The 18,739-nt window shown below is 40.6% G+C and overlaps 1 protein-coding gene across 1 annotated transcript in view; it reads right to left on the reverse strand.

Moving 5' to 3' along the window:
* Window positions 1–18,491, reverse strand: part of LOC106083046 (WD repeat and FYVE domain-containing protein 3) — a 118,402-nt gene extending 99,911 nt beyond the window's left edge. The window contains exon 1 of the mRNA XM_013245863.2: window positions 18,168–18,491. The gene's annotated coding sequence lies outside the window, so the exon portion shown is untranslated. The remainder of the gene's footprint in view (window positions 1–18,167) is intronic.
* Between the last annotated feature and the right edge of the window lie 248 nt (window positions 18,492–18,739).

Raw genomic sequence — 18,739 nt, forward strand, 5'->3', positions numbered from 1 at the left:
TGAAAGATGTACCCTAATATATACGTATTAAAACTATCCTTTCCTTAAGAAAGATGTACTAAAACAACCCTTTTCCTAAGAAATATGTACTAAAACTACCCTTTCCCTAAGGATGATGTACTAAAACTATCCTCCCTAGCTATCACTTACCGCACCTATTCTGCATAAGTGAGCTCGTAGTCCCATGTGTCCCGTTATGATACCGAAAGCTATATTGACCTCCTTCTAACTTACTTTCAGTAGAAGCCTTGTCGTCTCACGATCTGGATCTCCCAATAGGATTTCGTCCTAACGACCGTTTCGCTGTTCCACGGAGTTCGTAGCTCACGCTCTTAACTCGGAGTGCGTCGACCCGAAAGGCCTCGGGTTAACCTAGTTTATCGACGGCAGTTCTCTGATCTCCAAAAGCGCAATGAAAATATCAGGTGGTGGTTGATACCTCGAAACTTGGTGTAGAGATTATAAAATGAGCGCAGAAGATCGAGGTGCGTGGAACGCTATTCTATGTTCGACTAGTGGAACAAATGTTCTGTCAAAGCCAATTAAAGAAGTTTTACATGGCATAGTACCTCACAAATGTTGCCAGCATTATGAAGGGAAAACCACTGCTGAAAATTTCTGATGGTCTCGCCAGGATTCGAACCCAGGCGTTCAGCGTCATATGCAGACATGCTAACCTTTGCGCTACAGTGGCCTCCACAAAACAATGCGGATCGTGCCATCCTCAGAACAGGCGTTAATTGCCCTGATAGCCAGTCTACTGTTCGTCAAGGTGTTCACACTCGACGTTCTCCCGTTAACACCACACCAACTCACGCATTCCGTGATCGCCCGGATCTCCATCTGTAGGACTGTATTATGGTCAGTCAGTTGAAAATAGATCCCAGTCCTTGGGGTCTCCAAGTAGACACCCAGGCCCCCTCTCTATCCTTTAGCTTTGATCCATCTTTTTAGCATAAACTTCCAGATGACAGTACCAGAGATCCGTTAATTCTAGACAGTGCCGTTGGCGGCAGTGTCTCGCACTTGACCCCAAGTGCCTTCTCATCGGAAATTTCTTCCACTCCTGCCTCGCCTCAATTATACCGCGAGGGTATGGCCTATCCTCTATCTATTCTCCCATCGAATTAAGTCTCATGGACGTAGTAGCTGTCTCACACTTAATCTGTATGTCTATGGGTCGGTTATCTACAAAAGTATGCAGTGCCCAAATGAGCGGGGTCTTCACCGCTGCGCCCATACCTAGACATGTGCTCCGAACCTATTGTATCATCCTTACTTCCGTTTTTTCTCCATCGTAGTTCACCAAACTACTGAGGCGTAAGTAAGTGTTGGTCTAATCACACTCTTGTAGAGCTAGGGACTATCCTCGGAATCAGTCGGCATTTCGAGCCTACGGCCCGTCTGCATAGTCTCAAACATCTGTGAGCCTACTAGGTACGTTACTGAAGGTGACACTTCCAATTCAGTTTCCTGTCCAAGATCACACCTAAGTATTTGACCTCGTTAGATATCGAAATCGTTCTAATGAGGAAACTTGGTACGTTAAATTGACCCACTTTCGCCTTCCTCGTCAACAGGCAGATTTCAGTCTTCTCGGGTCAATATTGAGATCTCTAAGTCTAGCTCAGCTGTATGCCATCTCCAAGATACTTTCGGCATTCTGCATAGTACTTTCCAGGATATTTGTTTGCGTTTTCATTTTCTGATACGCAAGTCTGCATAACGTCATGAGATCACGGTTATTCAGGGATTGTAAAAAATCCGCCATGTGTTTTGAACACACAGTCTTCGAATTCAAGGCCCTAAACTCTTTGATACTACCCACGATTGGGTTTCAAGTTTGAAAGATCTCCTGCCAGAACAAAGACAGTCCCTAACGTTCAAGGGTACTCGGAACCATGTCTTTGTTTGGTATAGTTGATATGAATTTGCAGAATGACTTTGGAAAGAACCTCTGCAAGCCATTCAGTACCGACAGAAGTATCAGATAAGGAGAGAGCCTATTGCGTGATCTTTTTAACATTCTTTTCTTGAAGGTCATACTCAATGCAATCACTTTAGAATCAAATTAATTTTCTGTTGCTATATTTGTTCCTCAACTATAGACTAAAGAAAAACCAACAACAACAACCAACACAAAAGATGGTCAAAGGCAGAACATGCCATAGCTGGGAGAAAGTAAGGTGGATAGAAAAAGTGAAAGGGAAAAGGGATAAGCACAACAAAATACCATAATAACTGACAATCGATTGTTGTCTGATTATTAGAAGAGTAGAGAAGCTCTAACAAAGGAGAGTGGCAGAGGGTGATTCAAATGGAGCACTGCAAACACTCGATAACAATTACGTTAACACAAGCAAAGAGCAAGAGGCCATGGACGACTCCAGAGAGAAAATAAGAGTGAGAGAGAGGAGGGAGAGGAGGTAGAAGGTGCTTTTGTGCTTTTGTAAAGAAGAGTAGCATAATAATAAAAGCCATTGATGCCAAAGAAGAAAGGACTTCAGTGAGACAATATTGACAGTTCGCATTGGGCAAAGTCGGCAGCAGCAGCAGCAGCAGCAGCAGCAACAACAACATTAACGTTGTGCACATCATTAGCACTCTTTATCATTATCTGTGTCATTTTGAAAAACACACTGACAGCACCATACATATAACCCAAAGACATTTATTAAACGAAAGGAAAATAACGTACACTCTCTGCACATTGAAATAAAGATGGCCAAAGCTACAGGGGCAAAGGAGACGTAGGAAGGTGGAGGGGTGAAACTCATAAACCACAAACACTGTAAACGGATATGGAATCCTTTTGTTTTGCGGTCTGTAGTCAATAAAGTTCACTGCTATTTTTAGCTTTCTCTTCTTTCTACAGCGCTTTTATACAAGGCTCGAAATTATACCAGTATATCCTTCAAGCTTAACAAAAGTGGAGGATATTTTATTATTTGTGTATATTTTAGATTGCGCCAATGGCTTTATTTATTTAGCTTTAATAAAGTAAATAAATTTTAATTTTTATTGATTTTTCGCGTTTTTGCCATCTTGTGTTTGTGGACTCATCATTGTTGACTTGATGTTCTAAAAATCCCATACCCAAGTGACTTGAATGAATGAATGGAATGTAAAGAGGGTTGCCGTTATGGCCATACAATAAAATAAAATAAAACAAGTAAAAAGGTATTAAGTACGGCCGGGTCGAACTTTGGATACCCACCACCTCGGGAATATATGTTAACCACCTTTCGTCATAATGCATCATTTATGCCTGATAAGCTGCTTTATCGAAATATGGTTCGATTTCAACCAAATTCGACACGAATATTGAGAGGTCTAATAAGTACAATTTGTTGTTCAATTTTGTAGATCAAAATATTGGCCTTTTTGGTGGCCATATTCAAATATAGACCGATCTGAATCATATATATGTCGAAAAGCCTAACATAAGTCACTGTGTCAAATTTCAGTGAAATCGGATTATGAATGTGCCTTTTATGGGGCCAAGATTTCAAATCGAGAGTTCGGTCTATATGGCAACTATATCCAAATCTGAACCGATCCGGGAAAATTGCAGAGGGATGTCCCAGGGCCTAACACAACTCATTGTCCCACTGTTTGGCGAGATCGGATAATAAATGCGCCTTTTACGGGCCCAAGACGTTAAATCGGGAGATCGCTCTATATGGCAGCTATATCCAAATCTGGACCGATTTGTGTCATATGCCAGGAAGATGTCGAAGGGCTGAACACAACTCACTGTCCCAAATTTCAGCGAAATCGGATAATAATTGCGGTTTTTATGGGCCTAAGACACTAAATGTGCTTGTAGTGGCTCTTAGAGTAAAAATCGGGCGATATACATATATGACATTACCTAAGTCTGGGCCGATTTCTATGAAATTCACCACTAATGTCGAGAGTCAAGAGAAGATCCTCCCTGCCATATTTCAAGAGAATCGATTAACAAATGACCATTTTATTGTAATATTATTGCAAATCGGACGAACATATATATGGGAGCTATATCTAAATCCTAACCGATTTCGAGCAAACTTTAAAGACATTATGGAAGTCGTCCAGGAAAACATTGAACAAAGTTTTGGCAAGATTGGTCAATAAATGCGTCTACATTGGCTCTGGGAATGAAAATCAGATGTCAATCGGATGAAAACTGGTAGGTAAGGTTTAAGTGGCAGTCTGCCATCAGCCTCACTTGGACATTTTCGTCCATTGTGATACCACAGGGACAGAAGAAGGAAGATGACTTCTAGTTCCTACCGTTGAATCATTTAGATCGCTTTAAAAAGCTCAACAACTTGCGAATGTTCACATCCGCTAATGCAGACAGGTTCTCAAAGAAATGAGAACCTAAAGTGGAACTCCTTCTGACTGCTAGTGCGGGACACACATACAGAAGGTGTTCTATAGTCTCTTCTTCTTCGATTTCCCCACAGCTTCTGCAGAAGTCGTTGCTGGCAACCTTCAGTCTGTCAGCATGTTTTCCGATTAAACAGACTGAGACGTCTGTTCTTGCCAATGACAGCAAAGAAGTAGAACTCTTCAATTCTAGATTAGGCCACATAATTTTGGAATGCTCACAGCCCCCTGTTTGTGACCATCTATCATTCGTTGTCCTTCTGGCCTGGTCCTGAAAACTTAGCTTATATGTTGCTAGAGGCATACCCACAGATTGTGTAGGGTAGTTTTTAGTCTGGCAAGCTCGTCCGCTTTACAATTCCCTGGGACATCTTTGTGGCCCGGCACACAAAACAGGTGAATTTTGAACTGTTCAGCCACCTCGTTGAGAGATCTGCGACAGTCGAGGGCGATTTTTGCATTTAGATATACGTTCCCCAGGGATTGCCTGGATGTCTGAGAAGATATTTATTCCAATCGTCGTAATGACTTTATATCTTAGCCATTCCACCACTTCATTAATTGCAAGGATCTCTGCTTGATACACACTGCTGTGGTCGGGTAACCTTTTCGATATGACCAGTTCTAGATCTTTAGAGTTCACCCCAAACCCCACCTGTTTGTTTAGTTTGGAACCATACGTATAGAAGTCCATGTAACTCCTGTTACCAGGGATATCGTAGTTCCAATCGGTTCTATCAGGAATAGTGGTACACTAATTTAGGATGTAATCCACACTGCCTGGACATTGGATATTGTATGGTCCGTAGCCGACACATGACCATTGAGAAAGCTCCCTTAACCTCACGGCAGTGGTCGCTACAATTTATCTAGCCGCAATGTCTAGTGGCATAAGATGGTGTCGTCCTCAGTGCGGCTGTGATATACAAACAAGCAGTAAGTGAACTTTTAAAGCGCCGTCCACCAGACCACAATACCATATAGCATTATAGGTCTTTTAACTGCAGTATGAACCCAATGCAGGACACGCGGTCTAAACCCCCCAACTTTTGCCAATGGCTCTCTTGCAGGTGTATAGGGCAAGAGTGGCCTTTCTTGCTCTTTCCAAAATGTTGGTTTTGAAGTTCAATTTCCTGTCCCGCAAAACATTCAGGTATTTTGCGCTTTCTGTAAATGGAACATTCTCTTCACCCAAGGAGACATGGTCCTCTTTAGGCAACTTGTATCTCCTGCTGAAAACAATTACTTCTGTCTTGTACGGATTTATACCTAGACCTCTTTCGGTAGCCCACTTTGCTGTTGCACGTAGATCTTCCTGAAGTATATCTCTTAGAGTGCTGGGAAACTTTCCCCTAACCGAAATTGCCACGTCATCAGCATACGCGACCACTTTTACGCCTTTTTCTTCCAGAGACAATAACAAATTGTTAATGGCTATATTCAAACGTAGATGTCAGGACAAGCAAACTAGGTTCGGCGGGGTTGAATATTATATACCCGGCGGGGTTATATATTATATATATAGCAGCTTAAAAAACTCACGGTTTTCAATTTCATCGAAATCGGGTTATAAATGCAGCCAGACCAGATTGCTCTTTATGGCAGCTATATCTGAATATAGGCCGATCTAAACCATATTTGAGTCGGATATGTAGAGGCTTAAAACAACTCATTGAATCCAATTTTTGCGAAATCGGATAATAATTGCGGCTTTTATGGGCTTAAGACCCTCAATCGGCAGATCAGTCTATACGGCAGCTGTATCTAAATATTGTCCGATCCGGACCAAATTTGAGTCGGATGTCGGGAGGCTTAAAAAACTCACTGTTTTCAATTTCATCGAAATCGGGTTATAAATGCAGCTTTTATTGGCGCAAGACCTTCAATCGCCAGATCGCTCCATACGGCAGCAATGTCTGAATATAGATCAATCTGAACCATATTTGAGTCGGAAATAAAGAGGCTTAAAACAACTCACCGATTCAAAATTTTGCGATATCGGATAATAACTGGGGTTTTTATGGGCTTAAGACCCAAAATCAGAAGACCGGTGAATAAGATATCGACGGGCCTAGTAAAACGTACTGTTCTACATTTTAAAGAAATCGGAAATAGAAAAGTGCGCCTGTTATAGGCTTAAGACTCTAAATCGTAATCGTAAATATGTAAATATGGTCCGCTATGCACCATTTCAAAGAAATCGGGTAATAAATGCGCCTGTTATCGGTCTATATGGCAACTATATGTAAATATGATCCGATATACACCATATCCGGGTCGGATGTTGAGGCTCCTAGTCCAACTCTTTATTTCAAAATTTTACAAAATCTGATAATAAATGCTGATGATCGGTCTAAAGCTGAAGATCGGTCTCTATGGCAACTATATCTAAATATAGCTCGAAATAGACCATTTACGGGGCAGATGTTGGGAATCTTGGTACAACTCACTGTTTCAAAATTTCGGCGACGTCGGGTAAAAAATGCGCCTGTTATAGGTCTAAGACCCAAAATCGGCAGATCTACCCGGATGTTGAGGCCCCTAGTCCAACTCATTATTTCAAAATTTAGCAAAATCGGATAATAAATGCAGAAGATCGGTCTAAAGCTGAAGATCGGTCTCTATAGCAGTTATATCTAAATATAGCCCGAACTAGACCATTTACGGGGCAAATGTTGTGAATCTTGGTACAACTTACTGTTTCAAAATTTCGTCGACGTCGGATAAAAAAATGCGCCTGTTATAGGTCTAGGACCCAAAATCGGATGTTGAGGCCCCTAGTTCAACTCATTATTTAAAAATTTAGCAAAATCGGATAATAAATGCTGAAGATCGCTCTAAAGCTGAAGATCGGTCTCTATAGCAGCTATATCTAAATATAGCCCAAACTAGACCCTTTACGGGGCAGATGTTGAGAGTCTTGGTACAACTCACTGTTTCAAAATTTCGGCGACGTCGGTTAAAAAATGCGCCTGTTATAGGTCTAAGACCCAAAATCGGCAGATGTAATCAACTAAATCTAAATAAAGCCCGATCTAGACCATATTTAGGACAGATTTTGGCAATCTTGGTACTACTCACTGTTCCAAATTTCAGTGAAAACGGGTAATAATTGCACCTGTTATAGACCTAAGATCCTAAATCGCCAGATCGGTTTATATGGCAGATATATTCATATATGGTCCGTTGTGGCTTATTTAAGAAATTAACCAGCGTATAGACAAAATACGAGTCTGTGCAAAATTTCCTCTCATTATCTCAAAAAACTTTTTTTTTTCCTCCCCCCTCTAGATCTAGATTTTGTACAACAAATTGATTAAACCGAATCCAATTTCTTTGGCTATTTCCAAAACTTTTGGCAACACTGACTACATTGTCCCCCGCTGTTACATCCAACCACAATAGGCTTAAAATACCTCGCTGCAGTCTTTGCCAAATGGCCTACCCATTGACCACCACTACTGCGAACACCCCCCTTAGTTGGTAACTGTCACTTGCCGCAAACGAAATGTTTGAGCGGCAAGAACAAAACCATAGTAAACATTGGCAATGGTTGGAAACATTGTATAGTACAACTTAAAACCTGGGGTAGACAACCTTTAGTTCATTTTTGTGTTTTTTTTTTTTTGTTTTTGGTTTTTGTTTCAGCCAGATGTTGAACACAATGAATTGCGTGTCTTGGTTTTTGTGTGGGGCAAAAACTTTTTTGTTTTTGGTTAGGTTGAGATAACGAAAACGGTTTCGTTTACATTGGAAAATGAATCAAAAGCTCATTTAATTTTCAAACACAATGGGTTTGGCCAAAAATTTATTCACCCTCCCCCCACATTTAGGAGAAATAAGTTTTCAGTTTTTCATTTTTATATTTAGCCTGGTTTTAAAGAGGAGGGTGAAAAAGCACTTTAAATTACACATTTTTGAAGCTATGCTTTACTAATATCCTTAGTCAGAATGAAATTCCAAGATAATCTAACCATATCCGATCCTATGTCTGTCAACTGGCTGTTACAGAACATTAGGTACTTTAGCCAAAAAACACAAAAAAATTCACTAATTACCCTTTTTATAATTTTTCACTGCTAAAAGTCTTACCACACCTCACATACAGCTTTTTTAGCTTAATAGAGTTTGACAGATTTCCGCATGAAAAGAGGAACAGAATACCAACCCCTACAGGTGGTGTTTATTGGCATTTTTCTTAAACCGCTGAATGTCACAGTGAGTAGGAAAGACATTAGACGGAAGTCGATTGCATACACGAGAATAAGAATTCTCGGTCCTCTGGCCAATGAACTACAAACGGGTGTGAGTTCCTGAAAAGTCTGGTAATTCTGACAACATCCATATATCAGGAATAAGAAGACGAATATTAGATGAACACCTACCATGAAAGTGCTTATAGAACAGCGTCAGACAACAGCGTCAGTTGGATGTTCGGAGTCTTAAAGCAGCTCACTGTCTCAAATTTCAGCAAAATCGGTGAATAAATGCGGCTTTTATGGTCTTTAGGAACCTAAAGCTAGTCTCTATGGCAGCTATATCTTAATATAGCCGGATCTTGATCATATTCGTGGCAGATGTTGGGAGTCTTAATACAATTCACTGTTCAAAATTTCAGCGAATCGGGCTATAAATGCGCCTGCTATAAGCCTAAGACCCAAAATCGGCAGATCGGTCTATATGACAGCTATATCCAAATATGTTCCGATCTGGACAATATAGGACTATATGGCAGTTATATGTGAATATAGTACGTTTTACAGCATATTCAGTTCGGATGTCGAGGTCCTTTCAGCAAAATCGGAGACTTAATGCGCCTTTTATGGTCTTTAGATTTTTAAGCTGAAGATAGGTCTCTATGACAGCTATATCTAAATACTAGATGGACAGGGCCAGCTCCGCTGCGCCCTCTTTCACTCTCTTATTTTATTTGAGCTCTATAGGCCACGTCAGCAAAGAAGTCCTGTTTGGGTGTGCTGGTACGCCCTTTCACATATTTCGCGCCAATATGGATATTATATTGGTGATATTCTCCCAAATACCTTTCATTTGAGCCGTATATTGCTATGGTCGGTAAATATGTGCCGTTTGGGGGTGCTTTAGAGGGTGATCCCCATATATCAGATTCGTGATCTGGTTTGAAAAACCTTTCATATATTGTCATAGACCTTTCTTTTAATTGACATAATATCCCGATCGAACTACACGTCCTATTGAAGGGTATTTAGTGGGTGGGCCGGTCCCAGACTCTGTCCTAATTGTGCATGCCCATTTTGTGACGTTGGACATTTGTGTCCGTTTTAGGGGGTTTTTGGGCTTGGGGAGGCGCCGTAAACACCTAGGACCAAATTTTTATAACAAATGTGTACTCAGATTCCAAATATATTTCATTTGATATGCATATTGTCGCAATCGGTAAATATGTGCTCAAAAACCAAGGAATAAATTTTTATATCAGCATTGGAATCTACCTTTAAATAGCTTTCATTTGATATCCATATTGTCCCAATCGGGAAATTTTTTCTGCTGGGGGGTTTTGGGGGGTGGGGAGAGCCCTCAGGCACCAAAAAAATTAGTTTCTGCTTTTAAATACCTTTCATTAATACCCATATTGCTCAAAGCGTTGGGTGGTGTTTTTGGGGGGTGGTGGCCCCACGACACTTTGGTTAACATTTTAATGCCAAGTTCGTACTGTACCCTTGACTACCTTTCATTTGATACCCATATTACCGAAAGTGGTGAAAGTGTCCTCTTTGGGCATTTTTGGGGATGGGGGACTCCCCCGGAACTTAAGAGTGAAATTTGTACACCCAATTCGTACTCTACTCTTAAATACCTTTCGTTTGATATCCATATTGTCCCAATCGGTAAACATGTCCGTTCGGGTAGGTTTTGGGATGGGGCGTCCCCCCAGGTTATTTGACCCCAAAATTTTATACCAATTTCGTGTTTTTGCGATTCCATAAGGTGGCATAAAAAATTTCGCTTAAATCGGAGCACGCATCTCCAAGTTTTTGAAAATTGGGGTAGGGGGGAGGGTCCGCCCCCTCTTCGGATATCAAAAAATGTAGTACCCTATTTTCACCGGGGGCTCAATCTCTACCATTTGTGAAAATTTCAAAAAAAACCCGTTTCAGCCGTTTTTGCATCTATACGGAACAGATTAACAAACTAACAAATAAACAAAAAAAACAAACAAAGCACAACAATTTCATTTTTGTATAATAGATAGCCCAGTCTGGACAATTTTCGGAACAGATGTTGGGAGTGTTGACACAATTCACTGTTCCAAATTTCAGCGAAGTCAGGTAATAAATGCGCCTGTTATAAGACTAAGATCCAAAATCGGCTGATCGGCGTATATGACAGCTATATCCAAATATGTTCCGATCTGGACCATTTTTGGTTCAGATATTGACGGGCCTAATAAAATTCACCCTAAAACTGAAGATCGGTCTCTATGGCAGCTATATCTAAATAATGCCCGATCTAAACCACATTCGGAACAGATGTTGGGAGTCCTGATGCAACTCACTGTTCCAAATCTCAGCGATGTCTTAAATGCACCTGTTATAGGCCTAAATTCAAAATCGCCAGATCGGTCTATATAGCAGCTATATTCAAATATGTTTTGATCTGACCCAGCTTGGTTCAGATATCGGAGGGACTAGTACAACTCACTGTTTTGAATTTCAGCGAAATCCGATAATAAATGCGCCTGTTACAGGCTTAAGACCCTAAATCAGCATATCGGTCTTTATGGCAGCTGTATGTAAATGTGTTCCAATATACACCTTATTCGGGTCAGATGTCGGGGCCCCTAGTGCGAAATCAGTGTTTCAAATTTTAGCAAAATCGGAGTTCGCATGGTATCTTCATGCTTCATATCCATACCGATTCGTTTATGTGACAACAGACAGCACTGAATCTCTCATGCATTAAAATCGAATCGATTCATTCGATCCCACTCAGAAGTTACTCGCAAATCGTCCCTAAATCGCCTCATGTCCTTGGAAACATCCAGAGCCACAATCTTACTCTCACCAAACTGGTGGATTGAGTGACTCCAACATTCTGACAGAAATGCCATAAGGTCGCAAAAAGCGTGATTTCTGCCAAACCACACTGTTGATAGCTAAGGAGGCCTTTGGATTCTAAATACCTCACAAGATGGGGATTAGCCATGCTCTCTATAATCATGGAGAGAGACGAGCAATTCGCAGGGTTGTTAGCCTCACCCTATTTGGGTATTGTCTGAATGTTTACAATCTTCCAATGCGCCGTGAAGACTCAAGCACGGTAAACAAGTATGAAAAGCTGGTGTAATTGTAAAGCAAGCGTCGAAGAACACTTGCGCAAGAATAGTGTTGATATGCCATCCGGGCCCGGGGATTTATTTGCGTCTAGATTCTCAAGAAACTTTTTGAATCCACGAAAGTTCTAAAAAACATCGGAGGCACGCCAGATACATTTTCGATTGAGGGGAGTGGTTGATTGCTATCCGACAGGAAAGAGTACCCTGCAAATATAGCAGCTAACAGGTAAATCTTATCAACCGGGTCAGTGAACGTTTGAACATCCTTTACAAGAGTTGGGATCCCAGCACGAGATAACTGTGAGCAGCTTACAGTCTGGAACTTTGAGGTCTTATCTGCGTGGTGTTGATCGATTTTACAAGAAGCTTAGTTGCGAGCTACCGGGTGCGTCCACAGGTTGTGGATAGTGGAATGCTCCATACGGAGTAGCTGGAACGACAGTCCCGGACAATCAGCGGTATCGAGCGAAGAATCTCAGTGAGAGGCCGGGCGGCAACGGCTCCTGCATAAATACTGAGTGCTTATTATGCTCGATATGACAAGGCGAGTTATTGGCGTCTTTAATTAACAATGGCCAATATGTTCCCGCGGCGGTCGACCCTTTGGAGCGGATCAAGCTTGCTCACCTACAGGAGCTCGATGAGATCGCCACCTCTACATGAATATGTGATATAGCCACATATTCATGTGGAGGTGGCACACCACCTAACCAATATCATTGCTCCCACTCTGTATTTGGTCTGCACTGCTCTCATGCTTTGAATTGCAGAGCATATGCAGACCAAATATAGAGTGAAAGCATTGATATTGGCATATCATGCCATTGACTTCTACCCTTCTTACAAACGACCAAAAGCCCCTAATTCCTCGTTTACTTCAGTACGTAGGCCCTGTTCGTAAAGAAATATTTCGCGCCTAAGCACTTTGGCGTTGTGTGCGCAGCAGTTCAGTAGCATTCTTATCCAAGCGCCAGTTCCGCCTGTGCCACCTCTTTCGATCTGACTGCATCTCTGCACGTCTGGTTAAACCAAAATTTGTCATCTGATTTAACCGTTATCGTCTTAACAGAAAAAAATGTCTTCATTCCATTTAAAATTAACTTCTCGGTCATTTCAGCAGTAGCATTTATATGTCCATCAACTAAGCTCATTTGAATTAAATGTTTGGTTTTGTCTCTCCAACCTTTTTATTCTATGAAAAAAAGAGTAAAAATTCAACAAGCTTGAGGTCTTTATGATTAATTAATCTTCCTTTCTTTCCTGATATTCCGCAATTAAATTGAAATGCATATTCTCGGGTTATTTTCTACAAAGATCTAGGTATAAATTTTTATATAAAACAAGTAAGAACGGCCGGGCCGAAACTTATATACCCTCTACCATAGATCGCAGTTGTCAAGTTCTTTGCCCGATATCTGTTTATAGGCATACAAAGGACAATGGATAAAAATTGGGGCCATGCTACGTTTGGATGTTGAAGACCAATGTGAAAGTGATTGTGCATAATTTCAGCAAAATTGGATAAGAATTGCGCCCTCTAGAGGCTAAAGAAGTATAGTCGGTAGATCGGTCTATATATGGGAGCTATATCAGGTAATGAACCAGTTTATATGGGAGCTTTATCAGGTTATTAACAGATTTCAACCGTACTTGGCAGAGATGTTGGAAGTCATAACGAAACACCTCCTGCAAAATTTCAGCGGAATCGGATAAGAATTGCGCCCTCTAGTGGCTCAAGAAGTCAAGACCTAAGATCCGTTTATATGGCAGCTATATTTAAACATGGACCGATTTCGCTCATTAGTAATCCCAACTGACATGCACTAGTAAGAAGTATTTCTGCAAAATTTCAAGCGCCTGGCTTTACTCCTTCGAAAGTTAGCGAGCTTGCGACAGACCGACGAACGGATATGGCTAGATTGACTTAAAATGTCATGACGATCAAGAATTCATATGCTTTATGGGGTCTTCGACGAATACATCGAGGTGTTACAAATGGAAGGACAAAATTAGTATACCCCCATTCTATAGGGGAGGGTATAAAAAGTTCAAAGAATTTGACAAATGCTATTCATTGTGGAGGGTTTATAAGATTCGGTCCGGCCGAACTTAGCAGGCTTTTTCTTGCCACAAGTTAGGTTGGGAAAAATTTGGCAGAATCAATGGTGGATACGTAATATTTGGCCCAACCGAACTTAGCACACTTTTACTTATTATACTGAAATGAGCCATGGGGCTCCCGAGCTCCCATATAGACCGTTTCCCGTTATGATTTTTTGAGCCCCTGGAAGCAGAAACTTTTGGTCCGATTTGGCTGAAATTTTGCATGTAAATTCCGTTAATAATTCCAACAACTGTGTCAAAACGGTCCAAATCAGTCTACAACATGATATCGCTCGCATATAAACCGATCTCCTGATTTGACTTCTTGAGGCCTTAGAAGCCGCAATATTTGTCCGATTTCGCTGAAATTTTGGATGTAGTGTTCTGTACCAAGAACGGTTCAAATCGGTCAATAACCTGATATAACCCCCATATAAACCGATCTCCCGAGTTGATTTCTTGAGCCCTTACAAGCCGCAATTTTTGTACGATTTGGCTGAAATTGAGTATGTAATGTTTGGTTACGACTTTCAACAACTGTACCAAGTACGATTCCAATCGGTCCATAACCTGATATAGCTCCCATATAAACCGATCTCCCGATTTGAGTGTTAAATCCTAACAACCCGCAATTTTTGTCCGATTTGTCTAAAATTTTGCATGCGGTGTTCTGTTACGACTTCCAACGTCTGTGCCAAATACGTCCCAAATCAGTCTATAGCCTGATAGAGCTCCCACATAAACCGGTCTCTTGATCATCCTTGTTCGGTTCCTAAAAGCTTTGACAGAAGTTTGGTTTGTAGAATAAAATTTTGCCCTTTAACTAAATTTGTATATCTACCATCGAAGGATGGGGGTATATTCATATTGTTATTCCGTTTGCAACACATCGAACTATACATATCCGACCCTATAAAGTATATATATTCTTGATCAGTGTAAACGTCTAAGACGATCTAGCCATGTCCGTCCGTCTGTTCTTCTGTCTGTTGGAATAACGCTTCAGTCTTAAAAATAGATATATTGAGCTGCACAGATTCCTTTTTTGTCCATAAGCAGGTTAAGTTCGAAGATGGGCTATATCGGACTATATTTTGATATAGCGCCCATATAGACCGATCCGCCGATTTAGGGTCTTAGGCCCATAAAAGCCACATTTATCATACGATTTTGCTGAAATTTGGGACAGTGAGTTGTGTTTGGCCGCTCGACATCGTTCTTCAATTTGGTCTAGATCGGTCCAGATTTGGATATAGCTGCCATATAGACCGATCCTCCGATTTAAGGTCTTAGGCCCATAAAAGCCACATTTATTATCCGATTTTGCTGAAATTTGAGAAAATGAGTTGTGTTGGGCCCTTCTTCAAATCGGTTCAAACTTGGATATAGCTGCCATATAGACCGATGTCTCGATTTAAGGTTTTGGGACCCAAAAAAGGCACATTTATTGTCCGATTTCGCCGAAATTTCGGACAGTGCATTAGGTTAAGTCCCTCTATAAACTTCTGCAATGTGGCGCAGATGGGTCCTGATTTGGATATAGCTGCCATATAGACTGATCTCTCGATTTGTGCCAAAAAGGCACATTTATTGTCCGATTTCGCCGAAATTTGGGACAGTGAGTTGTGTTAGGTTCTTCGTCAGTTTTCTTCAACTTGGCCCAAATCGGTTCAGACTTGGATATAGCTGCCATATGGACCGATATCTCGATTTAAGGTTTTGGGCCCATAAGAAGCACCTTTATTGTCCGATTTCGCCGAAATCTGGGACAGTGAGTTGTGTTAGACTCTTCGACATCCTACTTCAATTTGGCCCAGATCGGTCCAGATTTGAATATAGCTGCAATATAGACCAATCTGCAGATTTAGGGTCTTAGGCCCTTAAAAGCCACATTTATTATCCGATTTGGCTGAAATTTGGGAGAGTGAGTTGTGTTAGGCCACTCGGCATCTGTCTTCAATTTGGTCTTGATCGCTCCAGATTCGGATATAGCTGCCATATAGACCGATCTCTCTATGTAAGGTCTTGCGCCCATAAAAGGCGCATTAATTATCCAATTTGCTGAAATTTGGGACAGTGAGTTGTGTTAGGCTCTTCGAAATCCTTCGTCAATTTGGCCCAAATCGGTGCACATTTGGATATAGCTGTCATATAGAACGATCCGCCGTGTTAGACCCTTCGACATCCTTCTTCAATTAGAGCCAGATCGGTACAGATTTGGATATAGCTGTCATATGGACCGATCTCTCGATTAAAGGCTTTGGACCCATAAATGACGTATTTATTGTCCGAGTTCGCCGAAATTTGGAACAGTGGGTTATGTTAGGACATTCGACATCCTTCTTCAATTTAACCCAGATCGGTTCAGATTTGGAAATAGCTGCCATATAGACCAATCTCTCGATTTAAGGTCTTGCGGCCATAAAAGGCGTATTTATTGTCTGATTTTACTAAAATTTGGGACAGTGAGTTGTGTTAGGACCTTCGACATCCTTCTTCAATTTGGCTCAGATAGGTCCAGATTTTAATATGGCTGCGATATAGACCGATCTCTCGATTTAAGGTTTTGGGCCCATAAATAGCGCATTTATTGTCCGGGTTCGCCGAAATTTGGAACAGTCAGTTGTCTTAGGCTTGGTTTCAAGTTTTCAGTTTTCGACATAGCCGCCATATAGACCGATATTTCGATTTAAAGACATGGTCCCATAAAAGGCGCAGTTATAATTCCATTTCACTGAAATTTGAAACAGTAACTTATTTTAGGCTTTTCGACATCCGTATTGTACTTATTAGTATTTGGTCGAAATCGGAAAATATATCGATATAGCTGATATGGGCTGTAAGGTATGCATTTTTCACCGGATTTTGATGAAAGTTGGTTTACGTATATACCCGAGGCGGTGGGTATCCAAAGTTCGGCCCGGCCGAACTTAACGCTATTTTACTTGTTTTTTTTTTTTGTTTTTGGTCGCTGGTCATAGCTCGTTGGCTTCCTGGGGCTAATATTTACTATGGGACTTCTTTTGGTGAGCATAAAATTCCAATTTTTTAATGAGGTTATTGAACTTTTCCAATAATAAGAAGCCTTCTCGTTCGAACGACGTGCCTAATAACTACTCAGTTTAGTAGAAAAGTTTAAACATGGCAGTATACCTCACAAATGTAGTAAGCATTAGTAAGGGGATAATGACTCCTGAAAACTTTTCTGATATTCATGCCGGGGTTTGAACCCAGCTGTTTGTCATCATAGCCGGACATGCTATCCTCTGGGCCACGGTGTCATTATTGAGCTTAAACTTTAATCGGACTGCACTCATTGATATGAGAGAAGTATCCCCTGTTGCTTAATGGAATGCTTATGGGAAATTTTGTAGTTAGTATTGAACTCTGTCTGTGGTTATAATGAAAAATTCGGTATTTCCAATATAGACCTAGAAGAACTGGCCTCAATATTTGAGGCATTAAAAACAAATTAAAAATAGTTGAAAGACATTAAGGTTAATTCTAGCGTATATCCAAAAGAAATTGGCAATTGGTGAAATCGAAAAAAAAAACTTAACAAATACTTGATTTTTGTTGTTGTTGGCATAGAAACTCCATTCCATGGCATGTGCCACATTCTATAGCGATGTGTTGTACTACTCTCATTAATAGTGTAGTGTGGAAATTGTTGTTGTTGCTGTTATAGGTGGTGGTGGTGGTGTTGGTGTTGATGGGCCAAACTCAAGAACAATCCAATAATCCGCAGCGAAGAAGAAAACCCTTAAACACCAACAATCACTTTGCTCTTTGTAAACCAGCAGCAGTTCGTCATTAGACAGCCAGCCATACCAAAACACCCCACCACCCACCACAAACCAACGCACACACCACTGATAAATGACGGCTTGAATGGCATCAGCACTCATACCACTCCACTCTACACCACAGCACCACACTCTCTTCTCTGAAACAGCACTCTTCACTCACTTTTGCCATAAACTCTCAATATACACACAATTTCATTTTTTTTTGCTCTCTTTTTTTATACCCATTTGTGCTAATGCTTCTTCTTCTTCTTGATTTTCGTTCATGGCTGTATCTTTTGAATGCAACTTCTTACTTCCACTTTTTTTTCTGTGTGGTGTATTACCCTCAACACAGCACACAGCACACGAACGAGGGCTATGCACACTCAAACTCATACATGCATATATATACAATCTGGTGTACGTCGTACAACATACACAGCGTATTTTGGGGGATAGATGTTGGTTGGTTGCTTGGTTAGTTGGTGTGATTATGTGTGTAGTAAAAAATTTTCACATATTTTTTACATTTTCTTCATTTCAAATGCAAGATTTTCATACAAATTCACTTGGCCAACACTCACTTTTAATGAATTCATCTAGAGATGGGCTTTATTTGCCCAATATTAGACATATATTTGCATGGTTTTATTTTAGATAACTTTGGTGAAATTTCATTTGATTTTTTCTGCAACAGCAAATCGATGTTGTCGTTGTTTTCTTGCCCCAAACACACTAAAATTATTTTTCCACAAGGCAAACAATTACTATAACGCACTTCCTGCACTTTTGTGCTTTAAGAAATTATTAATAATTTTTTTTCTTCTTTTCTTTGTATTTAATTTGCACTTTTTTCTTCTTTTGTTTGAAAAACCTTCTTCCGCGTCACACACAAACACGTCCGCTTGCTAGAAAACTCTTCGACGAATTGTCAATTTCTTCTGAGCATGACAAATGGGTATTCTGTCGTTGCTGTCAGTTTCTTTGACATTTTGCTTTTTGGTTTTCTATTATTTGACATTTTGGCTCGACTCTCTTTCGTTGCGTTACTCTCTTTGTTTGTTTCGTTTGGTACTCTCTTTAGCTGGTGGTTTGTTTTTATCCAGTTGTTCTTTGTTTATGTTTTTTATGTGATTTGTTTTGCTCATCTGATTTG

The sequence above is a fragment of the Stomoxys calcitrans genome, chromosome 3 (assembly GCF_963082655.1).
Source record: "Stomoxys calcitrans chromosome 3, idStoCalc2.1, whole genome shotgun sequence".
Lineage (NCBI taxonomy): Eukaryota > Metazoa > Arthropoda > Insecta > Diptera > Muscidae > Stomoxys > Stomoxys calcitrans.